The sequence below is a fragment of the Macrotis lagotis genome, chromosome 5 (assembly GCF_037893015.1).
Source record: "Macrotis lagotis isolate mMagLag1 chromosome 5, bilby.v1.9.chrom.fasta, whole genome shotgun sequence".
Taxonomy (NCBI): domain Eukaryota; kingdom Metazoa; phylum Chordata; class Mammalia; order Peramelemorphia; family Peramelidae; genus Macrotis; species Macrotis lagotis.
This window is the reverse complement of record NC_133662.1, coordinates 139,601,437-139,623,361: the sequence shown is the minus strand read 5'-3', so window position 1 is coordinate 139,623,361 and position 21,925 is coordinate 139,601,437. Positions and strand designations below refer to the sequence as shown.

The window sequence follows — 21,925 nt, the reverse complement described above, 5'->3', positions numbered from 1 at the left end:
TTTATTGATTATTAGTATATGTAATATATATAATATAATATATAATCAATATCTAATATCTATTGTAGAATGGCATTGGATCTGTTTCCTTATGTTTCATAAAATGCAAATACCCAGGAAGAGTCTTTTTAAACAAAAATGCCAGTCATTCATTTCAGTGTAGAATTTATCAACTAATATTTATAAAATGAAAGGGTTGACTGAATGTCATAATATTCTATGATCTTGGCTTTAGAAAACAAGTTCGGGGTAGCTAGGTGGTTCAGTGGATAGAGCACTGGCCCTGGAGTTAGGAGTCCCTGAGTTCAAGTTTGGCCTCAAACACTTCATAATTACCTAGCTGTGTGGCCTTGGGCAAGCCACTTAACCCCATTGCTTTGTAAAAACCTAAAAAATAAAATAAAATAAAGTAAAATAGAAATCAAGTTCCTTCCTACTCCTCCCCCATACACACACACACACACACACACACACACACACACACAGACAATGAAAATAGCAAGTATGCATTATTTAATTTCTATTTGCAAATGATAAATCTAATATCTTGCCTTTCCAGAATCTTGCATGAAACTTCACCAACAAAAGAGAGACTAAATTAGAGGATGAAGATAGATCTCATTTAGGAATTTGCTTAGAGAAATTTTAGATGATGAAGACTTCATGTTACTATTTTTTTTTGTCCAAAAATTTTCTCCCATGATATGCTTAAAAATGAAATTAAGGGATGAGAAAGAGAAAATGCATTGGGGGAAAAAGGGAAAGGGGTAAAGTAGAATGGGGTAAATTATCTCACATAAAAGAGGCAAGAAAGAGTTATTATAATGGTGGGGATTATGGGGGAGGTGGTGGGAAATCCTTGAACCTTAATCTTATTGAAATTGACTTAGACAGGGAATAATATACACACTCAAATGAGTATCAAAATCCATCTCACCCAAAAGGAAAGTAGTAGGGGGAATGGTTATGAGAAGAGGGAGCTGTTCATAGAAGGGAGGGTGGATTGGGGGGGCAATAGTCTGAGGTAAAACACTTTTGAGGAGGAACAGGGTGAAAGAAGAGAGAATAAATGGGGAAATGGGTTGGAGAGAAATACAGTTAGCAATAATAACTGAAAAAAATTTTGAAGCAAATTACTTTGATGAAGTTCTCATCTCTCACATAAACAAATGAGTCAAATTTATAAGATTAAGAGCTAATCCCCAGTTGACAAATGATCAAAAGATATGAGGAGTCAGTTTTTAGATGTAGTAGTTAAAGCTATCTTTAGTTTTATCAGAAAATGGTCTACGTTATTATTGATTGGAGAAATGCAAATTAAATCAATACTGAGGGCCTGCCTATCTCACACATTTTATATTTGGCTAATGGGACAGAAAAGAAAAATGATAAAAATTGGAGGAGATGTGGAAAAATTAAGATACTAATGCAATGTTGGTGGAGTTATGACCAGATTCAATCATTATGTAGAGTATTTTGGAATCTTGCCCCAATATTGATAGCAGCTGTTATCTATTGGAAATTAAAGAGATGGCTATTAAGTGAGGAAGAGTTGAGCAATTTATTGTGTATAATTGTGATGGAATACTGTTGTAATATAAGAAAGAGTGCTAGATGCTGTCACAATATCTTGGGAAGACTTATATGAACTGATGCAAAGTGAAATGAGTAGAAGATTATACATAGTAGCAACAGTATGGTAAGATGATCAGCTATGAATGATTTAGCTATTCTCAGCAATACAATAATCCAAGAGAACTCTAAAGGTACTTAGTATGAAAAATGCTATCCATCCCCAGATTAAGAACTGGTGGAATCTCATTACAGATTGAAATGTATTGTTTTAACTTTATTTTTTTTGTTTATGTTTTCATTTACAATATGACTAATATGGAAATATGTTTTACATGATTATATATCTTATATAAAATTACTTAGTTTCTCAATGAAGGGAGTGGGGAGGGAGAAAGAGAATTTGTAACCCAATTTTAAAATGAATGTTGAAAATTGTTTTTACCTGTAATTGGGAAATATAAAGTACTAACTAGAAAGATTCCTTCCAGTTCAAAAAAATATTTTTATGCCAGCAAGATGAGTGTTAACAGTTTTAGACATTTTATTGAATATTAAATAGGATCATCTTTCATACCATATTTTTTTTAAAAAAAGTTTTTTCTATCATGTGGAAATACTTTTAAGGGATAAAGCTAATGTATTAGGGCATGCATTTTTTTTTAAATTAAATGTTTTGTAATTATCAGGAATTATCAAGAACTTATTTTTTCCACTCCCATCTCACTCTCCCCATTGGGGGAAAAATTTCTTCTGACAAATATGCAAAACAAATTGTGGAAATACTATTTAACATTTGTCAATGTGGTTTTTTTTAAGCATTCCTTTCCACAATAACATTCTAATGAAAAGACATATAAGCATGAGTATTACATGATGACCATTACTACTACTACTGCATTTACCAGACCATAGGAGTGATTCCTGACATGCAAGTAGCCAAAATGGCATAAAACTAGCTAGTTAATATTAAGTCTAGTACATCTTATTTATTTTATTTTTAAGGCTACAAGACAGTGCGGTATAGTTGAAGGAACCTGAGTTTTAGAGCCAGAAAATTTCTGTGTTGTTTCCAATACTTTTTTTTCTGTGACTGTAGAAATAACTACTTAGAAAATACTCTTTAAGCCTCAGTTTCCCCTTTTATAAAAATGCTTCCAGTTTTCTTCTTATTGGATTCTTTTAAGCCTCCAGTGAGGGAGTATAAGTAAGTATGTATATCTTGTCTCATATGATATAGCAAGAATTCATATTTAGATATGCAATGGAATAGATATGCCCACTGAGGTCTCTTCCAGCTCTGAGATTTTGTTTATTCTAAAAATTGTTTTGAGAATAATACCCCCTGAAGTTAATTGGAAGTACTAAACACAACTATTTTAATGGAAATCTAAATAATTGGCTTAAGAAGTTCTTACTTAGAAAGTTTTATTTTCATGTCATATTTAAATATTTGTGCCATTATGTTGACTTTTAAAATATTTTTCTGTTTATTTTCCAAGCTATTTTTTTCTACATATGATTTCAGAGCTATTTTCTTGAAAAACGTTTTGAGAGTTTTACTGTATTATTGGTTTAAAAATCAAATGCCTAGGCTTGTACATTTTTGGCATTATAATTAAGGATTTATTAAGTGCCTATATTATATGTGAGACCTTATTCTAGGTGATAAAGAAAGAAATGGCAATGAATGCCATTATCCCAACTTCCAAAGAATTTAATAGAGAGATATGAGACTGGGCAGCTAGGTGGCACAGTGGATACAGACCAGCCCTGAAATCTGGAAGACCTGAATTCAGATTTGGCCTCAGACACTTAATAATTGCCTGTGTGACCTTAGGCAAGTCACTTGACCCCATTGCCTTAAATAAATAATATATAAAAAAAGAAAAATATGAGACTTTGAATCAGGAACACCTGAGTTAGAAAGCCACACCTGACCTTTATTAGGTTTCTTTATTAGGCAATATTTATTTTTATTTTATTTACTTTATTAGGCAAATCACTTTGAATCTCTGCTCGTCATTTTCCTTATCTGTCAAATGAACATGATACCTGTAGTATCTGTAGTAGTCCCATGGTTATTTTGATGGCACTCAGAAGGTGACATGTAAAACAGTCTGAAAAGCTTAAAGTTCTTTATAAACATCAGCTGTTAGTATTACTTTTGATTTATTCTCCAACTCCCAACAAAATGACAACCCCCCCCCCCCCAAATAAAGCCCCATATTTTATGCTTAGGCTACTTTAGCTGGAACAACGTGGAGGAAATGGCTATGGAAATCTGTTTTGTTTGTCTTAATTTCCTGTGGACATCCTCCAACAGCAATATTGGAGCCAACAGTACATATGAAATCATGGGTTAGAGGCTAAACCCCGCCCTTACAAAGAAGAAATTGAATAAGCATGCCTGGAGTTATGCCAGGACTCCACAGTTTGGCATGTCGACTTTCTAGTAATTGATGTTGTATTTTATTACAGAAGCCAAGCTGTAGCCCGTCCACTCATTCCTCAACTGTTTAGGAGCCTATACATGATGTGGCTGCCTCTTATACTGCATTAAGGTTTCATCATTCAGATAGGTACTCTAGGGCATTGCCAGAACCTCAGTCAAGTTTTTTCCCCCTCTTTACTAGTATTTTATTATTTTTTTAAAAATTTATTTATTTTTGAATTTTACAATTTCCCCCCTAATCTTGCTTCCCTCCCCTCACCTCCCACAGAAGGCAGTCTTATAGTCTTTACATTGTTAACATGCTATACATTGATCCAAATTGAATGTGTTGAGAGAGAAATCATATCCTTAAGGGAAAAAAAGTATAAGAGATAGCAAGATTACATAATAAGATAACTTAAAAAAAACTAGAGGTAATAGTCTTTGGTCTTTGTTTAAACCCCACAATTCTTTCTCTGGATACAGATGGTATTCTTCATCACAGTCTCCCCCAAATTGTCCCTGATTGTTGTTGCACTGATGGAATGAGCAACCCCATGTTGCTGTTATAGTGTACAATGTTCTGGTTCTGCTCATCTCACTCAGCATACAAATCCTTCCAGGCTTCTCTGAATTCCTATCCTTCCTGGTTTCTAATAGAACAATAGTGTTCCATAACGTACATATACCACAATTTGTCCAGCCATTCCCCAATTGATGGACATTCACTCAATTTCCAGTTCTTTGCCACCATAAAAAGAGCTGTTATGAATATTTTTGTACAAGGAATGTTTTATCTTTTTTTCATGGTATTGCTGGATCAAAGGGTATGCACATTTTTATTGCCCTTCTGGTGTATTTCCAAATTTGCTCTCCAGAAAGGTTGGATCAGTTCACAGCTCCACCAACAGTGTTTTAGTGTCCCAAATTTCCCACATCCCTTCCAGCATTGATCATTGTCCTTTCTGGTCATGTTGGTCAGTGTCTCAGTGAAGTTTTAAGCTTCCAAATTGACTCAAAGTTTTAATATCTTAAAACGTCATTGAAATTTTGGGAACATCCTGTAGTACCTACTTCAGTGATGGAGCAGTAATGCAGCTACATCATTCAGGCTCAGTAAATTCTTGAGAAATTAATGAAAAGAATATTACTTAACTTCTTTAATAAAAAGTCCCCAAATCTAAACATGATGAAATAAAAGGATTCTTTGAAAGCTTATTTGGAAATGCCTAGATTAGATAGGGATAATAATAAGTTACTGATGTTTTACATTATATTTAAAAGTTTGCAAATGACTGAAGACCTATATATATGTATATATATATATATACATATACATATACACATATGCAAATATATTTATGTGTGCATATGTATATGTGTGGATAGATAAATAGATAACACCATATAGATTTTATTAGAGACTTATACCATCTCTGTGAAATAGGAAGTAAAATATAGGGAATGATCATTATCAAAATGAAAGTTTTTCCATTTGATCCTTTAATCTTGATAGTAGTCAAGCAGGAAGATGAAATTAAAACAGCTCTCATTTACACAGGACTTTTGATATTTGCGATGCACTTCTTCTCAAGGACTGTTTGAGATGAGTCTCAAGAGAAGAAAATTGACTTGCTTATGGTCATGTGGCTATTAAAAGTCAACAGGAATTTGTAGCTAGGTTTCCTTATGAGAGCAGCGTGGTATATAGAGAGAATATTGGTTAGAATCCTAAATACTCGAGTTCAGATTTTGGCTCTGGCCTTTACTAACTGTCTGACTTACAGGTCTGAGTACAGGATTTTACTTCTCTAAACTACCTGCAAAATTAGGGATTTGGAATAAATGGATTTTTAAGGTTCCTTTTAGCTCTAAATCTGTGATTCTTAGATTTCATATGTCAGAAAATTTTTATTTTCTCTGAATAAATGCATTATTCAGGAATACTTCACATATTGCAGAATAACTTCTTGTGCTCTTCTGAAATTCTTTCCTTCCTTTCAAAGTTTATATTTTCTCTAGGGATGAAGATAAATAAGGTATATATTCTTTGCTTTAGAAGAGCTTACATTTCAGCAGAATGTGTGTATAAGTTTATGCATGTATAGAGATATGTTTTCAATATGCAAATTGTGCTAATTCATCAGTTAATATCAAGTAATTTAGGGGCAGCTAAATAGTCCAGAGCACTTGGCCTAGGGTAAAGAATACTTGAGTTCAAATATGTCCTCAGATATTTACTAGCTGTTTGACTCTGGGTAAGTCACAACTTGGTTGCCTCAATTTCCTTATCTGGAAAATGGAGATGATAATATCACCATTTTCTCAAGGATGTTGTGAGGATCAAATGAAATAGTAATTATACTTAGCAAAAGGCACATAATGTTGTGCCAAATTAACTGCTCCTACTGCTGTTGTTATTATTATTATTATTATTATTATTATTATATGGTGCTCTATGGGAGTGAGATATGCTCAAAGGATCTGTGATTTCCTCGGTTTGTGGGAATGCTGGAGCAACAATCAGTGTATAATTTGGTAAATAAATCCTAGAGATTATCTGAGGCACAAAAGTTAAATGATTTGCCCTGACCCAGCTAAGTATCAGATGTAGTATCCACACATTTAGATCTGGAAAGAACCTCATAGACCTTCATCTCAGGAAGTCTTTCCCTAGTCAATCTTATTTCTAGTGCTTTCCTTCTATTAATGATTTCCTATTTCTTCTCTATATAAGCTTACTTGTACATATTTATTTCCTTGCTATTCTCCCCAAAGAATAGTGAGTTCCTCCAGGGCAGAGGTGGTCTTTTACCTTTCTTTGTATTTCAAGGACTTGCCACATTGTCCAACAAATAGGTTTATTGCCTAACTCATTAAGTTCAAATTCCACAAACTGAAATTGAGGGTTTAAAAGTGCTCTGTCGAGGGTGGGTCACAGGTAGTAAGTGGCCAGATTGGGATTGGAACCAAAGACCAGTGTCTCCAAATCCAAATTTTCTTGATTCTAATTCTAGTTTGCAAGCCACTTTGCCTGTTGCCTCTTATGGGAGTGAGGTAGTTTTCCTGAAGTTTTAGGAGATGTAAGTTTTGCACTACTATTTGAATTTTATACAGCTTAAAAAAACTAAACATTTTAAGTAAGATTTTATTTTACTTTGTTTGACAGAAATTTATGTGGGTAGCAGTTTCTTGTAATTTCTCCCTTGACTCCCCTCCATGTAGAGTTCTGTGCTGTGTTAATTTTTACTGCTGTTTCTTTCTGAAATTTAATAGCCTTGTATGAAAGTTCTAGTGGGAAACATTGTTCCCTTTGTTGGAGCCGAAGAAGTGCCTTTGTAACGGGCATGAGATAGGCTGCAGATGACATTTTTTGCAACTCTGAAAAATGTGTCTCTGTCTTTCTTTGTATTCTGGTCAGGGCTGCTCCGAATGTTCACTTGTGTATGTTTAAATTATGGTGTGGCATTTTAATGAAGTTGCAGTGATAGCTTGACAGTGACGCTCATCTTAGATAAACAAAACAGAGTAGGTCCTTTTGTTGACCTAGCACAGATGGGTCTTGAGTTTCTTCCTTCTCCATTCTAAGTGATCTTTGTGGTCAGACTACAGACTTCTTCATAGATTTAGTCGTAGCCACAAATATTTGCCAATGTAATATGAATATTAGTTAAATTTGACTCATTTAACAGGGAAATGTTGTCTTTTTCCAGAACTGGCTTTAAAAATTTATCATGTTTGTCTGTTAGATGTAAATTTCTGGCTTAAAAGACATTTATTTCAGAGTTTTACATGCTCTAACAATATTTCAAATTGCAGTTATACATTCCAATTTAATACCTTGCCTTAACCCTTTAAATAAATGAATACAATAAAAAAATTCTGCTTGGAAATTTCCATCATGAAATCCGGGTGACATATAAAATAATAACCTGTAAAGTAAATGTCTATAAATGTTATAGAACATTTGAAGAGACTGGGCGATTTTGGAAAGGGTGCCAGACTTGGATGAGCCTAACATTGCACAGTAAATAACAACTTTGTGTGTACACTGCTTCAGAGGGGTTAAGCTATATTCCCTTAATGAAGAGTAACTCCCATTAGTAAAATAATTGAATAATTGAATTCTTCAGAAGGAGATTGGTATGAATATATCCTGAATGTTCCGCCTTGGTACTGAGATACTTAGATTTTAGATGGAAAAGTAAAAATTAATAGGAAAGTTTGGCAGCTTATTGCTTTCAGATTTAAATAACAAAAAAGGATAGATTATTTACTTTGGATGTTCTCTTGTAGAATAAATGCAAAAGTACACATAAATATCAAGAAAAAGGAAAGAAAATTTTTATGTTATAAATAAATACTGAATTGGAAAGCATCTGGTACTTAATAAATTCTGTATAATTATTATAATATTATACCCAACTACTTTATAAATATTATTTGATTCTCAGAATAACCCCGTGAATTGGGTGCTGTTGTTATATTCATCTTACATTTGGGAAAACTGGGGCTGACAGAGGTTAGTTGACTTGCTCAGGATCATTTAGCTTAGTAAGTGTTTGAAACCAGATTTGTAATCAGAAACTCCTGATTCCAGACCCAGTGTTCTATCCACTGTGGCACCCACTGCCTCAGAAGAAGCTATGGAAACAAAGTAAGAACTTAGTTCATGCAAAACTTATTTAGTATAGTACTTGGAGCTAAATAAATGTTTATTGAAATTGATTTGTTTGCGAAAACTAATTCACAGATTTTATTTGTCATATATTTTATTAATAACTTTTGTGTTCTTATTAGAATAATTCTTGGGGAAAACTCTACAATTCTTTTCTCCAGGTTGCTTTCTACCTTGTAATAAATAATCTGAAGGGAAAAATTTATAATGTTGTGACTGTAAATGGCAGTGTAGTCAACATCCTATCAACTACCTTTTAGTAGTGATGAGGAAATACATTTCATCATTAGTTCTCCACAGCCTCTAGTGATTTCTCAGTTATTCAGAGTTTGACTTCCACTTAGTGATTTTCATTTATAATCAAATATTTTTTTCTTATTTCATGCTACATAAGTTTATACAAATATTCTTATATTTTTCTCCATTTCTTTTGTTTTCTGTTTCTTCATGCACCAAAGAATACTCTTATTAGATTCATATACTGTGTCTCCCTTAGGGAAGTCAAAGGTAGAAACAAAAAGTCTAATATAGTCCAAAATTTTTCGAGCAGTACTCATTGTAACAGCAAACAAGCAAATCAAACTTGGGAACAAAGTGGATGCTCATTGATTGTGGAATGACTGAAAAAATAACTGATGAATATGAATATAATAGTATATTATCATTCAGTAAAAATGAAAAATACGAGAAATTCAGAGATACATGGAAGATTTGTGTGAACTGATGTCTCATATTCTCTGTAGTGGTATTTCTGAACTGAAGAGTAGGAAAGGTTTAATCATTTTTCCCATATAATTGCAAATTAATTTTTAGAATGTTTGAACCAGTTTACAACTCTGTCAGCAATGCATTGTTATGTCTCTTTTTCCCAAAGCAATTCCAATGCTGTTACCCCTTCTCATCTTCATAAATATTAATTGGTTGATTGAACAGACATTGAAATAACTCTAAACTTGTCCTAGAAACCAGTTCCCCCCCCCCCCCCCCCCGGCTTTAAACACAAATCTTTTTTAATGAAGAGAACAGTTTATTGCTAACAACCCTTTAATCAGCTAAAACTATGAAAATAATTCATACACAAATGCTTAGGGAAAAGTGCAAATTTTCACAAGCAATATTTATAACACACCTTGGTCTCACAACCCAATGGAGTTTAAGGTGGTTTAAACAAAGTCACATTTCTAATTGCTGACTTCTGGGTGTAAACTTTTATTGTCACATATCTAAAATGGAAAATAAACCTACTTTTTATTATGTTACATGATTATGAACCAGGACCCAGTTAGTTAGTCCATTAGCAATTTATAAAGTGTCTAGTATATAGCTTGTGAAGAATGAAGTTGAACATGATAACATGATATTAGATTTGGGCAGACCATGTGACAAACAAGTGCATCATTATTATTCTCAAAAGTATCAAGAGATTTTGAGGAAGCTCCCCTTTCTCCCTTCCCCCAACATGCCACCCCCGATGTTGGGTGAAATCCTTGTAGTGAATTTATGGAAAGATATAGAGGAGAGTTCACAGGAAGAAAATTTATGTATCCATTGTGAATCTACTCACAGTGAGATTATAGTTATCTATTGGATTATTAGAGTAGATACAGAGTTTTGAAAAACTATGTAATAGAACTGTACTTATTTTATTTTCCATTACAAATTATCTCCCTCCTTTTACCTCCTCTACCCATTGAGAAGACAAGAAATATGATACCTTATTATAACATATGAATTCACATAAAACACATTTCCACTTAAAAAAATCTATTCATTCATCCATTTATTTATTTATTTGTCTATGTATCTATTATCTATCTATTTATTTATTTTTAAGTCTGGATGTAGCTGGATTCCCTCATTAGTGGTCTTTGAGCAGACAATGGATGCCTACTCATCCTCAGTCTCATTCACTTCAGATATCCTTTCAATTACCATATCATCTTGCTTTTGCCTCTTTAACATTTCTTATTTACTACTTCTTGCCACTCTTGTAATGCCCAACTCTAGTTCATGACCTTATCACCCCTCACCTGGACTTTTACAATAATATCCCTATCCTTGGTCTCTGCATTCCATCTTCCTCATAATTTTCCAGTAAGGTAGATCTGACTTGTCACTCCTCTTGCTCCCATCATCAATAAATTCTGGTGATGCCATATTATATATTCTAGGATCATATAAACTGCACCTAATTTTTCTTTCACAACTTTTCCCTTTCTTATGTTTCTAGTCTTCTTATACTTAACTCCCCTCCATATGTTCTGTGGCCTCATCACATTGACCAATCTGCTGGCACTTAGACATGATTGACTTTTTTATCTCTAATTTTCATACATTGCACTGTCTTCTATTCCAAATAGATGCATCTTTCTCACTTCTACCTTTTTGATTCCTTTTGATCTTTAAAGATTTGATGTTATTTTTTGACAAGGCAAGGGGGGTCAGGTGACTTGCCCAAGGTCATGCAGCTAGGTAATTATTAAGTGTCTGGTCCTCCTGACTCTAGGGTGGGTGCTCTTACTACTGTGCCCCTTAAGATTTATTTTAAATACCACCTTTTGTAGGACCCCTATCCTTATCCCCTCCTTCCAATTTTCCACTCTATTTTTTTTTTCACCTATAATGTTACTTTCCTTCTATTTAAGCTTCAGGGTCTTTTTTTTCTCCTTTTTTTTTATTTGTACGTTCATTGTAGTTAGTACTTCATAAATGTCTGTTGGTTGATTTTGCTACATTGATTTTGCTACATTGTAATGGAGATTCTCTTTTTGGTTAGAAGGTGGACTAAGTGATTGCTGATCTCTTCCAAGTCAACTTATTTTTTCCCATTTTCAGTGTATGAAAATGAAATGTCAGATTTGCTTTAGTTTGCTTTTCTCTTTGGTTTTATAGATTTTTCATTAAAACATAAGTAACAAAATATTAACTGGGATAACACCAAATTCATCTAGTAATTGACAATTTTGTTTGCATCTCATACTAATTGCCGTAAGACAGACATGCAAGAAAGAATTATTTTTGATCTCCAGGATCATAAAAGTACAGAATGGCCATCACTGGCTCCTTGAATTGTCACAGAGGTATAGGTTTAGAGCTGGAAGGGCCTTCTGCTATTTTATAGAAGAAGAAGCCGCCGAAGCCTGAGAGGCTGACACCACCCCTCTTTCCAGGCACAGCTTGGTAAGTGTCCAAAATGTAATTCAAAACTAGATGTTCCCAGTACTTTTATCACCTAGTAGATCACACTGATTCTCAACTAGTCTAATGAGCAAGACTTGGTTAAATGTTGGAGACCTTGGGCAACCAGTGACAGCAAATATAGGAATACAGGAAGATGCTAAGCATATTTTCCTTGTCTTTGAGACTTCATCTGATGGAGCTCTGGAAGGAGAATCCAGGCAGCTATTTGAAGTAGGCAAAATGTGTGCTGAGATTATGTTCCAGTTCATCTCTCCCTTCCTCTTTGTAAATATCTGTTTGGGTGGAGTTTGTCCTCTAACTTGCTCAATGTCCTAAAATATCCCTGTGTGATTACCACTTGAAATGGGGTATTTTCAGAAGAATGTTGATAGCCAACAGTAATAGAACAGCAAGAACTAATCCTTTGTCTGTTGATAATAATTTTTTATATTACATATCTTTGTAGGGGAACAATCACTTAACAAATGTCACTACTTTGCTTAGTTTTTGATTCTTAAGACAACCTACCCAGGAGCCCAATTTTTATTTCCTCATTTAGGTTTAGTTGTAGCATCTAATATTGCTAGAGATAGTGTTCTTTAATTCTCTTTTGCTTGTGGTATTATATCTATGTATGGACTCAGGTATGTGGAATTGTATAATTTTTTTTTACTAATTTAAGATGATTATATTCTTCCTTAAAGTCAGGGAAGATGCAAAATTCAGACTTTCACAGTAGATTCTTAGCAGTGTCACCTTTTGAAGACAAAATTATATAATTTTTTTCCTCTAGAGATGGAAGAGGCAAAGATCACAAATGGAGCCATCATTTTTTTCACCTTTAGCTAATGATGTCAGAATACTATGACACAGAAACACAATGATAGCAAAACAACATTGGATAGTGTTGATATACAGGGCTTTGGTTAGTAGATAAAGGTATTGAACATCATATGGTCCTAATAAAATAAGTTTTTTAATTGAACTAAATTGAATACTTTAGCTTGCTGTCAGATTAATTTTCCTAAAATCCTATTTCTGTCTTGTTACTTTTTTAAACAAAACTCTTCAGTGCCTTTTTCTCATTTACAAGGTCAGGTTGAGTCCAAACAGTCATGCCAAGTCCAAACTTGTTAACCTGACCCACAGTTCAGTCATTTAATAAGTTTCACTTATTTCACATTTTATTCACTGTTAGCCAGATTGGTTCATTATTTCTTTATACATATCATGTTCTTCTTTTCTTGGTGTATACTTCCTCATTTTGAACACTCTTCCCTTCATATATTTCAACTTCAGTAATTCAACAAGACTTTCTTCATAACAATTTCCTCCACAGAGTTTCCCTCATACCTGAAAATCCACCCTAATCTCATTTTTGACAACTATTATCGCTCTTTTTACTTTGCTTTTCATATCCTCAGTGTTTATTTCTTTGTATATATGGGTGTTGCATTGTGTCATGGAGGGAAACCTGGGTTCTTGAAGGCTGTGTTGGTGAAGCATAAATTCTAGCTGTGCTTACCTATCACGCTAGAAGGTGGGGAGTACAAATCTAATAACAATGAGTTGATGATAAATTAAATATCATTTGTGGACCAGCTTAACTAACTTTAGAGAGAGGAATATCACCAAGTTACCATCAAGTTTTCTGGTATCTGACATACTATGTCTGTAGCTCTTGGGAGACTATATTCTAAGAAGTTGTAGGGGATTTTCAAATTTGAGTTGATGGAGAATATTCAAGTAGCATTAGACACTTATCAGATCCAATGGCCTTAACTCTGTTGTCTTCTCTAGTTTTATATTGTATGACTTGAGACTTTTCAGGTCACAACAATAATATTAATAGAAAAAATGACTATTTTCAGCAGGTCAGTGTAATCTGATAGCATCAACAAGAGAATTTCTAAAACTGTGGCCTGAAACTAATGCCACCAAGTTCATTGTCTAAATAGTGGTTAGCAAATGGAATTGTTGCTCTTTCCTTGTTGGCACAGAGATTTTATAATTCAACCTACCTAATTTTTAGAAAAATAGTCCAAGTGGGTCACTTACTAAGTAATTACTTTGATTTATTTCCTTCTATTGTGTTTTTATTTGTTAGAGTCAGCTCTTGTTGGAAGAAGAGGACTTTATATTTTCACTGAAAGAAGCTTAGTCTGGTAACATTTGAGAACCTGTGACACCAGTGATAAACTGCTACTATCCTGTACTCAAGTTTTATAAGGATTCAGATTGAGGAAAGATAATTGTGTGTCAGAAGGCATAGTGGAAATAAATCAGAGAAGTCGCATTGGCTTAATCTTGACTCTAGAGGTAATATTTTTTATAGCTGTTTCTATAGAAACTCTTCAAAAGCACATCATTTATCATATTTGGAATTAATGCCTATTGATACTGGAATAAATTTTCTAATTTATATTGGACTTATTCTTTGATTTAATTTTGATTTTTGTTTCTCTTGCTAATTTACTGTGACCTCAAGTTTAGACAAACTATCTGGATGAATTTATCATAGTTTTATTGATCTAGATTGATTAATTTAGTGATTTATATTTTAAATCAAATTATTCTAACCCAAATATACCTTATTATTTATAAAACCTTGATATTTTGATTTTTAAGAAGGAATTACTTACTTTAGGGCAATTTATATTCAGTTTTTTTAATAAGAGCCTCATATGCTGTTTTGCATTTTTTCTCAAGTTTCATCTGCACTCTCTTTTATGACTTGGCTATATTATAGTAACTGTGCAACTCACAAGATCAGCTTTTTAAAATGAGACCAGAGTTTGGGGAAGGAGAGTATGGGCATCCACAAGGCATATTCAACTGAGGGAAAGGGTGGGGAGGAGAGCAGAGGGAGATATGGCTCTTGTTTTGGCTTGCTGGGGGTTTTTACTCAAAGAAGAGAAATGCTCTTGGATCATTTAGGACTGGAGTGGCAGATGTATTACAGCTGTTATCTTTGGTTTTGCTCCAGTGATAGTATTTGTGTACATTTATCAGCCCTCCTTAAAAGACCCACCCTGGAAATAATTCAGCTCCATAAAGGCAGTTTTGTTTTTCTGTGGTTTCATATGTTATGTGGTGGTGATAGTGGTGGTTGTGTGGTGCTGATCCTCAGTCTTTAGTACTGGCATTTTAATAAGATGCTTGTTGCATGGGCTGAAAATAGGTTATGATTTTTGATTATTTTACTGTGTAAAATATATGAACCTGGGCCCCTGGCCAGGTCCTAAGGTATAAACACAGTGAACAGCTATTTTAGAGACTGAAGGTAGTCTCTGAGCTCTTATTATTACTTTCCTTTATTGACGTTAAGATCGATTTTTACAGTGCCTGCCACAGAGTAGGCATTTAATAAATGTTGGTTGATTGATTTCATTAGAATCTTTTAGATTAAATTTTTCTGATATCTAACATTGCAAAGCAAGTCATCCTAAATTTTAAATGCTTCCCTCTTCCCAAGTTTAACATTTATGAAAAGAATTGTTCAGTTTAACATTGGGTCCCCTAAAACTCAGAGTTATAAAAGCCACACTTTCAAAAGTAGTCATCTAGCTTTTGTTTTATTACCCCAGGCTTCTCATTCCACTTGTACTTTTTTAGATTGTTTAAGAGGTATTAACCCTATATCAAGTTAGATTTTTGTCTTGGGGCCAAGCAGAAAATCTGTTCTCTTTTCCAGGCAAATGAGTTATTGTTTATAAAGTGCTGAGGTATCTTGGTGCATAGTAAATGTTTAATAAATAATTATTCTCTTTCTCTGTCTTTGACATAATAGAGCTTAAAATACTTATAGAGAGCTATCAATGACTTCTTTTTTTCCCCCTTCTCCAAGATGAACATCCTTGTTATCTTTTAATGAAAGGGTTGTATTTGCTCACTTACTCTACCCCCTACTTTGTATTTTTATGCTAAAACTGGCAGATTGGGGGGCATGCCATCTGGATGGAGCACCTGGCTCGTAATATACCACTACATTTAAAAAAATTAAGGGAGAATTCAAGTGAAAAAGGCTGATGAGCAAATATAGTCCCATGTATTTTTTTGTCCTGTGACAATGAGGGAGGAGTAAGACTTAAAGGCAAAGTAATTCTAATAGTGAAGATTTCCTTTCTTTTCAAGTTTTAGATTTATTAAATAAGTTTTCAAAGTTTAGAGCAAAAAGGACTGATTAATGATGTAGAATTCCCAAGGATTAAAAAGATACATTGAAACCTCAAATAACTTCATGTAGCCTTTAAGAATGTGAACTCCAGGGGCTGCTAGATGGCAGAGTGGATGGAGGGAGCATCAGCCCTAGAGTCAGGAGGACCTGAGTTCAAATTTGACCTCAGACAGTTAATATTTACTTAATTATGTGACCTTGGGCAAGTCACTTAATCCCATTGCCTTGAAAAACTGCTCTCAGAAAGGAAAGATCATCTGATGCAAAGTAAAATATATTGCTTACAAAGTAACAGCAATATTGTAAGATGATCAGCTGTGAATAATTTATCTATTCTCAGCAATACAGTGATCTGAGACAAGTCTGAAGGATTTATGATGAAAAATGTGCTGATGCTTGAGAAATAGCTTGGAAAGAAGCTAATTCTGAGAGAAAGAAGAATGAGGAAGGAGAGTAGACCAGGGAATATTTCATTAGTCCAGGCTGTGTGAGTTGTAAGAAGCCAATTTGGAGAGATGTTGTGTAAGTAGACTTAATAAAACTTGTCAAACAAGTAGTTATGTGAGGCACGTTAGTATGGGAATTTGTGATAAATCTATGCGAATCCTTTAAAGCTATGACAAACCAGCATTTTTAGTGTCATATTTATTATGGGGGATATACTTGTACACCCTTTTGCTCATGTTGTATGGGAAAAACAAAGGTCTTTGAATGTGTGTTAGTCTTTGAATTTTAATTTAGTGAAGTTTATACACCTGGTAGGAATTAGAGGTGATACAGGACCCAGTTATTTTAAATAAGTGAAGAGAGATGGTGCATTTCCAAAGGACAAAGAAAATTTATAATTTTTGGACATGGCCATTGTGAGAATTTGTTTTGTTGGACTATGCATATTTATTGCAAAAAATTTGTATTTTTTTCTTTTTTTTTAAAGAGATGGAAGATGGGAAGGAAAGAAAAGTTTTAATTGAAAAGATAAATTTAAATGAAAGGAAGTACAAGTGGCCTTTTTTCCACTGGATTTTTATTTAGTACCGTTGCTGTACACTAGCATATTGATCTTCATCATATTTTTGCCCAAGTACATTTTAAAATGTAGTTTAATATTGATAAATGTTTCTAGATTTTTTTAAATTTCAGGGTTCTTAAATTGATGTTTCCTTGATCTTACTTAAAAATTTTTGCAGAAAAAAATATTTTGGTAACTGTTTCACCATAACTGGCTTTCTTTGTAGTCGCCTATATTTTGTTTTATTCATTTATACATATTATTCTAAGAAGAGGTCCATAGAATTCACCAGATTGCCAAAGTAATGTGACATTAAAAAGTTTAAGAACCTTGCACTAATGAATGGTGGTGTGGAGGTGACTTTGTTTCTCAAAGTCCCTGTCAGTACAATGCAGACTCAGGACTTTTCTTCCAAGCTGAAAAATCTTCCAGTAAAGTCTTGGTGAAGGACTTTGTGTGTATATATGTATGTGTGTTCTGAGCATCAGTCTGACCCAGGTTTGAAGAAGCTCCTGGCTTTGATTGATCTAAGGCATGGAAGAAATCCTGTGAAATCACAGGATTTGATATTATATATATATATATGTATATATATATATATATATACATATATATATATATATATTGCTGTAGCCTAGGTACTTTTATAAAGCCCAACTTTCCCACAATCACTATGTTCTGTTTCAGGCCCTAATAAAAATAAGAGGCCATTAAGTTTTGGGGGGCCCAATTCCATTTGGGGACCCAATTGTAGCACTTTCTTGCCTTGTACAATGAAGCATACTTGAGTCTAGTAATGGAAATATGTGGTGAAATACTTAATTTTGTACATGACTCATGTGTAGCCATGCAAATTAATGTAGACCTAAAGCCTGGGAGAAATTTAACTGTGGGTTTAAGAAACTAGCTAAGTGGGTTAAGAAGTGCTTCAGTAGGAAAAAAAGCAAAAAAAAAGCAGTTTGATAACTCTAGTATGGTTGCTCTTGAGATCCCCCTGTCTATTGTAACTAGATATGCCACAGCTTTTCCACTGTTAGAGGGCTGGGTGAGGGAACAGGGTGAAAAATAAGCCAGCAGAATTTTTTTCTACTTGAAGATTCATAAAATCTTTGGGAAGTGTTCAGTTAATTGTTTTATAAAATGGTTGGTTGATAGGGAGGAGGATCAAAATTCTTGGAGCTCCTGACTGAAGATTTTTTTTTTTCCACTGAGCCTTAACTTATGTTCTTTTTTCCCTTTTTGTGAAATACAGAGGTGTTCTGAGACAATCCTTAGTAATAGGCCTTAAAATTGTGATGTTGGTGCTTTTTTTTCCTCCTTGTGGAATGGATAATTGCTTTTCAGATGGAGGCTTGATGAATAGAGGTGGGAAGTGTGAAGAGGAGGGAAGACTGAAAGAATCTCTGTCTCACTAATTTTCCTTTCAGTGTCACTGATGACTTTTGTACTTATTCTTGCATTTTCCCAGCAGTGGTCTGTGGGCTGAGCGTGACCCAGCAGATTGCTGGTGGCCCTCGTCATCCCCCTTGCCTGTTCTTGCCATATAATGGTGGGTGAGTCAGAATGCAGCAGGATGAAGAAATGACAATCTGAAATTTTCCTGTGGCAAAATTGAGAATTTAAGACTCACCTGTGATACTGTGATTTCACATTAAAATCTTACTGGTCATTTAAATTATATCTGTGATTCTTGTATGTCCTTTAATAGATGGAGGCAATTATTAAATGTGCAGCCAAGTGGCTATCCAAGTGGATAGAATACCAGAGCTGGAATCTTCTTCCTGAGTTCAAATCCTGGGACCCTGGGCAAGTTTTCTTATCTATAAAATGAGCTGGAGAAGGAAATGGCAAACCACTTCAAGAAAGCCCCAAATGGAGAGAAAGAGAAGGTTAAAAAAAAAAAGGTTATAGAGTTTATGGGGGGGGAGAGATAAGGTTAGTTAAACAGAATTAAGAAGAGGAAAAAAGTACACATGGAAGAGAAAAAGAATGCTACTTATATTTGCCTCAGTGATAAATGTAAAGTTGTAGTCATTTTGACTCAATATTATTTTCATAACTTCTATTGAAACATGCTCTTGTTTTTAATCATTCTGTCCTAAATTGCCTTTCTTTGTGCCTACCACATTCTTTCTCTATGACATGGTGCATGAGACATCTTTCTCACTCGAATAGACAAAATATTCTGTTGATGATAAACTTTTGACTTTTATTCTGTAATTTTGTAAATATCCAGACAAAAATGAGTCCCCCCCCATTTTTAAAAGTTGCAGTTTATTCATCAAAAACTCTTTGCTTGTGATTTTTTTGTTGTTTTGTTGTTAAAGTTTTAGGACTTAGAATGTACATTCTCCACTTGAGCCCAGTGAAATAGGCAGAGGTATATAGGAAAGTTATAAAATAATAGTTTTGCAATTGGAATGTCTTTGTGCTGCTGATAATGTAAAAATATCACAGAACTTCTTTAAGACAGATGTAGAAATACATTCTGCTTTCTGAAGTGTTCCAGCAGAGGTCTAAGAGAAAATTGGTTATTTCTTAAATCTCTTTTATTTATATAAAATCATATGTTTAGAGAGCAAAGGAATCTTGAAGAGGCTCTTGAGTTCATACCTTCATTTTACAGATAAGGATATTTTTTTTTAATAGAGATAAATGACTTTTCCAGGATCACAGGGTTATTAAGTTACTGAAGCAGGATTCAAACTCAGGTTTTTTGAAATTCAAAGTTTAATGCTCTTATATGCTTCAGCCAACTACTCCCTCTCTTGATTTTGGCTCTTTTCCTATTCCCTTTCTTTCCTTCTATTGGCAATATAGTTTCTTTGGTCAAAAAGTTACAATCAGACACCTACATTTTTTTTTTTTTTAGATTTTTCAAGGCACTGGGGTTAAGTGGCTTGCCCAAGGCCACCTGGCTAGGTAATTATTAATTGTCTGAGACTGGATTTGAACTCAGGTACTCCTGACTCCAAGGCCAGTGCTCTATCCACTGCGCCACCTAGCCACCCCCACCTACATTTTTTCAAATAGTCTGGATAAATGTTAGTTGATAGTAGTGGATTATATATATATATATATATATATATATATATATATATATATATATATCATTATTTGATTTTGATATCATATATATATATATATATATATATATATATATATATATATATGACATTTTAGAGCTCTAGACTTTTTTTCACATTCCAGATCTTTGTTGTAAAAAAGTGACTCTTATGTGACTTAATGTAAAAAAGTTACTTTTACAACAAGATGATCAATAGTAAAGTAGGTAAAAACAATTATTTAACCAAGAAGTTGAAATTGTTTGGACATACAAGTATGGTCTCTGTTTGACAAATATGGTTTGATAAATATTTTTGACAAGTATGTTCACAATATGGTGATAAAGAATTTAGAGAAAGATCTTCAAGATTATCTAGTTAGAACACCTTTATTTTGCAGATAAGGAAACTGAGACCATGTCAAGAGAAGGAAGGTGCCCTTGGTCACACAACAGAGTAGTAGCAGTGCTAAGATTATCAGAATTTTGAGTTCATAATGAAGGCTTAGAGGCCATAGTGCTTGTATCCATTGCTGCTGCCTTTGATTGTCATCTTCTGGGGTAGGGTACCTTTCTGGAGAAGTGAAAGTAAGCCCAGGGGAAGAATGTGTATATATATATATATATATATATATATATGTATATATATATATATATATATATATATATATATATATATATATATATATATATATATATATATATATATATAGCATTGCTGGTGATGGTGGGAATTTAGTCTAGACTAGTGAAAATTGACTGACTGGGGGGAATTTCCTGTAGCTTTAAAACATTTTCTCAGCAAAAACAAACTTTTTAATGACTAGAATCCTTCAGTTATAGGTCTGTTGAATTACATACCACAGAAGAAATTATAACTTGCATTTTAAATATCTTTTAAAAAATCAAAGTAGCAGGAAATTGATTCAGTACCATTATAAAAAACTACTCTTGTGTATGTTTTAGGGTACATAAATAGTTTATGTCCTTTATTAGTGGAGAATAAGGTTGGGGAAGATTAGATGGTACCTTCTTATGGCTATTAGCAGGGTAGATTTAAGAAGCCAAAACAACCATCTCTTCTTCCACCTCCACCCAAAAAAAAGAATCTAGTCCCCCCCCCAAAAAAAAACCCAGAAAATATTCCCTACTTTGGTAAAATACATTACCCTTGAAAAGGGACAAAGCTATCCCATTCCAACTGCCTCTATTTTAGCTAACAGAGCTGATAACAGGAAAGAGTGCTCTTTTGGACCCATGTGAATTTCCTTGCTGAGGAATGAAATGAATTGGAAGCAAGCTGGGGTTTTCCACTGAGCATGCCCTCCTCCTGCGGTGTCAGGCCTTGGGTGGGGTCTGTGGAGTTCATTAAGCTTTTCAAAGAGGCTGCTGAGTTTCCATCGGGTTTCCATCGGCTTGCCACCATCCTCTGATATCAGGGAACAGCCGACAGCTGACTTGATGTGCAAAAATAAAAGCAACGTATGTATCTTTGAAGGGGAAATTATTTAGGAAATTATTTTTGGAGGACCTTTTTAGGAAGGAAGTTTGTTATGAGAATTTGAATCAGTACCCAGAAAAACTTTATAATATTGTCTTTTTAGCCAGGGTAGTTCAGAAGGGGGTGGTGGTATGTGTTGTGTGATGAGGGAGTTGGCATACATCTCTGTATAGGTCTGTTTGAACGGTATATATTATGTTTTACCATGTTTTACCATTCTTTTAGAAGCCAGAGTTGTTTTATACCACCTGTTTATGTGTAGATACAGATGGTGAATTTTTCCTAAGTTTCCTTTAGGTATGGCTATCTC

General features: G+C 34.0%; 1 protein-coding gene across 13 annotated transcripts in view; it reads left to right on the top strand.

Annotated features, from left to right (window-relative positions):
- Nucleotides 1-21,925, top strand: part of EPB41L2 (erythrocyte membrane protein band 4.1 like 2) — a 262,601-nt gene that overhangs the window by 67,948 nt on the left and 172,728 nt on the right. For 3 of the 13 annotated variants that reach the window (XM_074187583.1, XM_074187582.1, XM_074187575.1), the window contains exon 1: nt 20,886-21,596. The exons of 4 other annotated variants lie outside the window; for them this stretch is intronic. The gene's annotated coding sequence lies outside the window, so the exon portion shown is untranslated. Of the gene's footprint in view, nt 1-11,056; nt 14,184-20,884; nt 21,597-21,925 lie in introns of those variants that run through there. 6 more of the 13 variants (XM_074187585.1, XM_074187584.1, XM_074187576.1 and 3 more) reach the window with 5 other exon arrangements.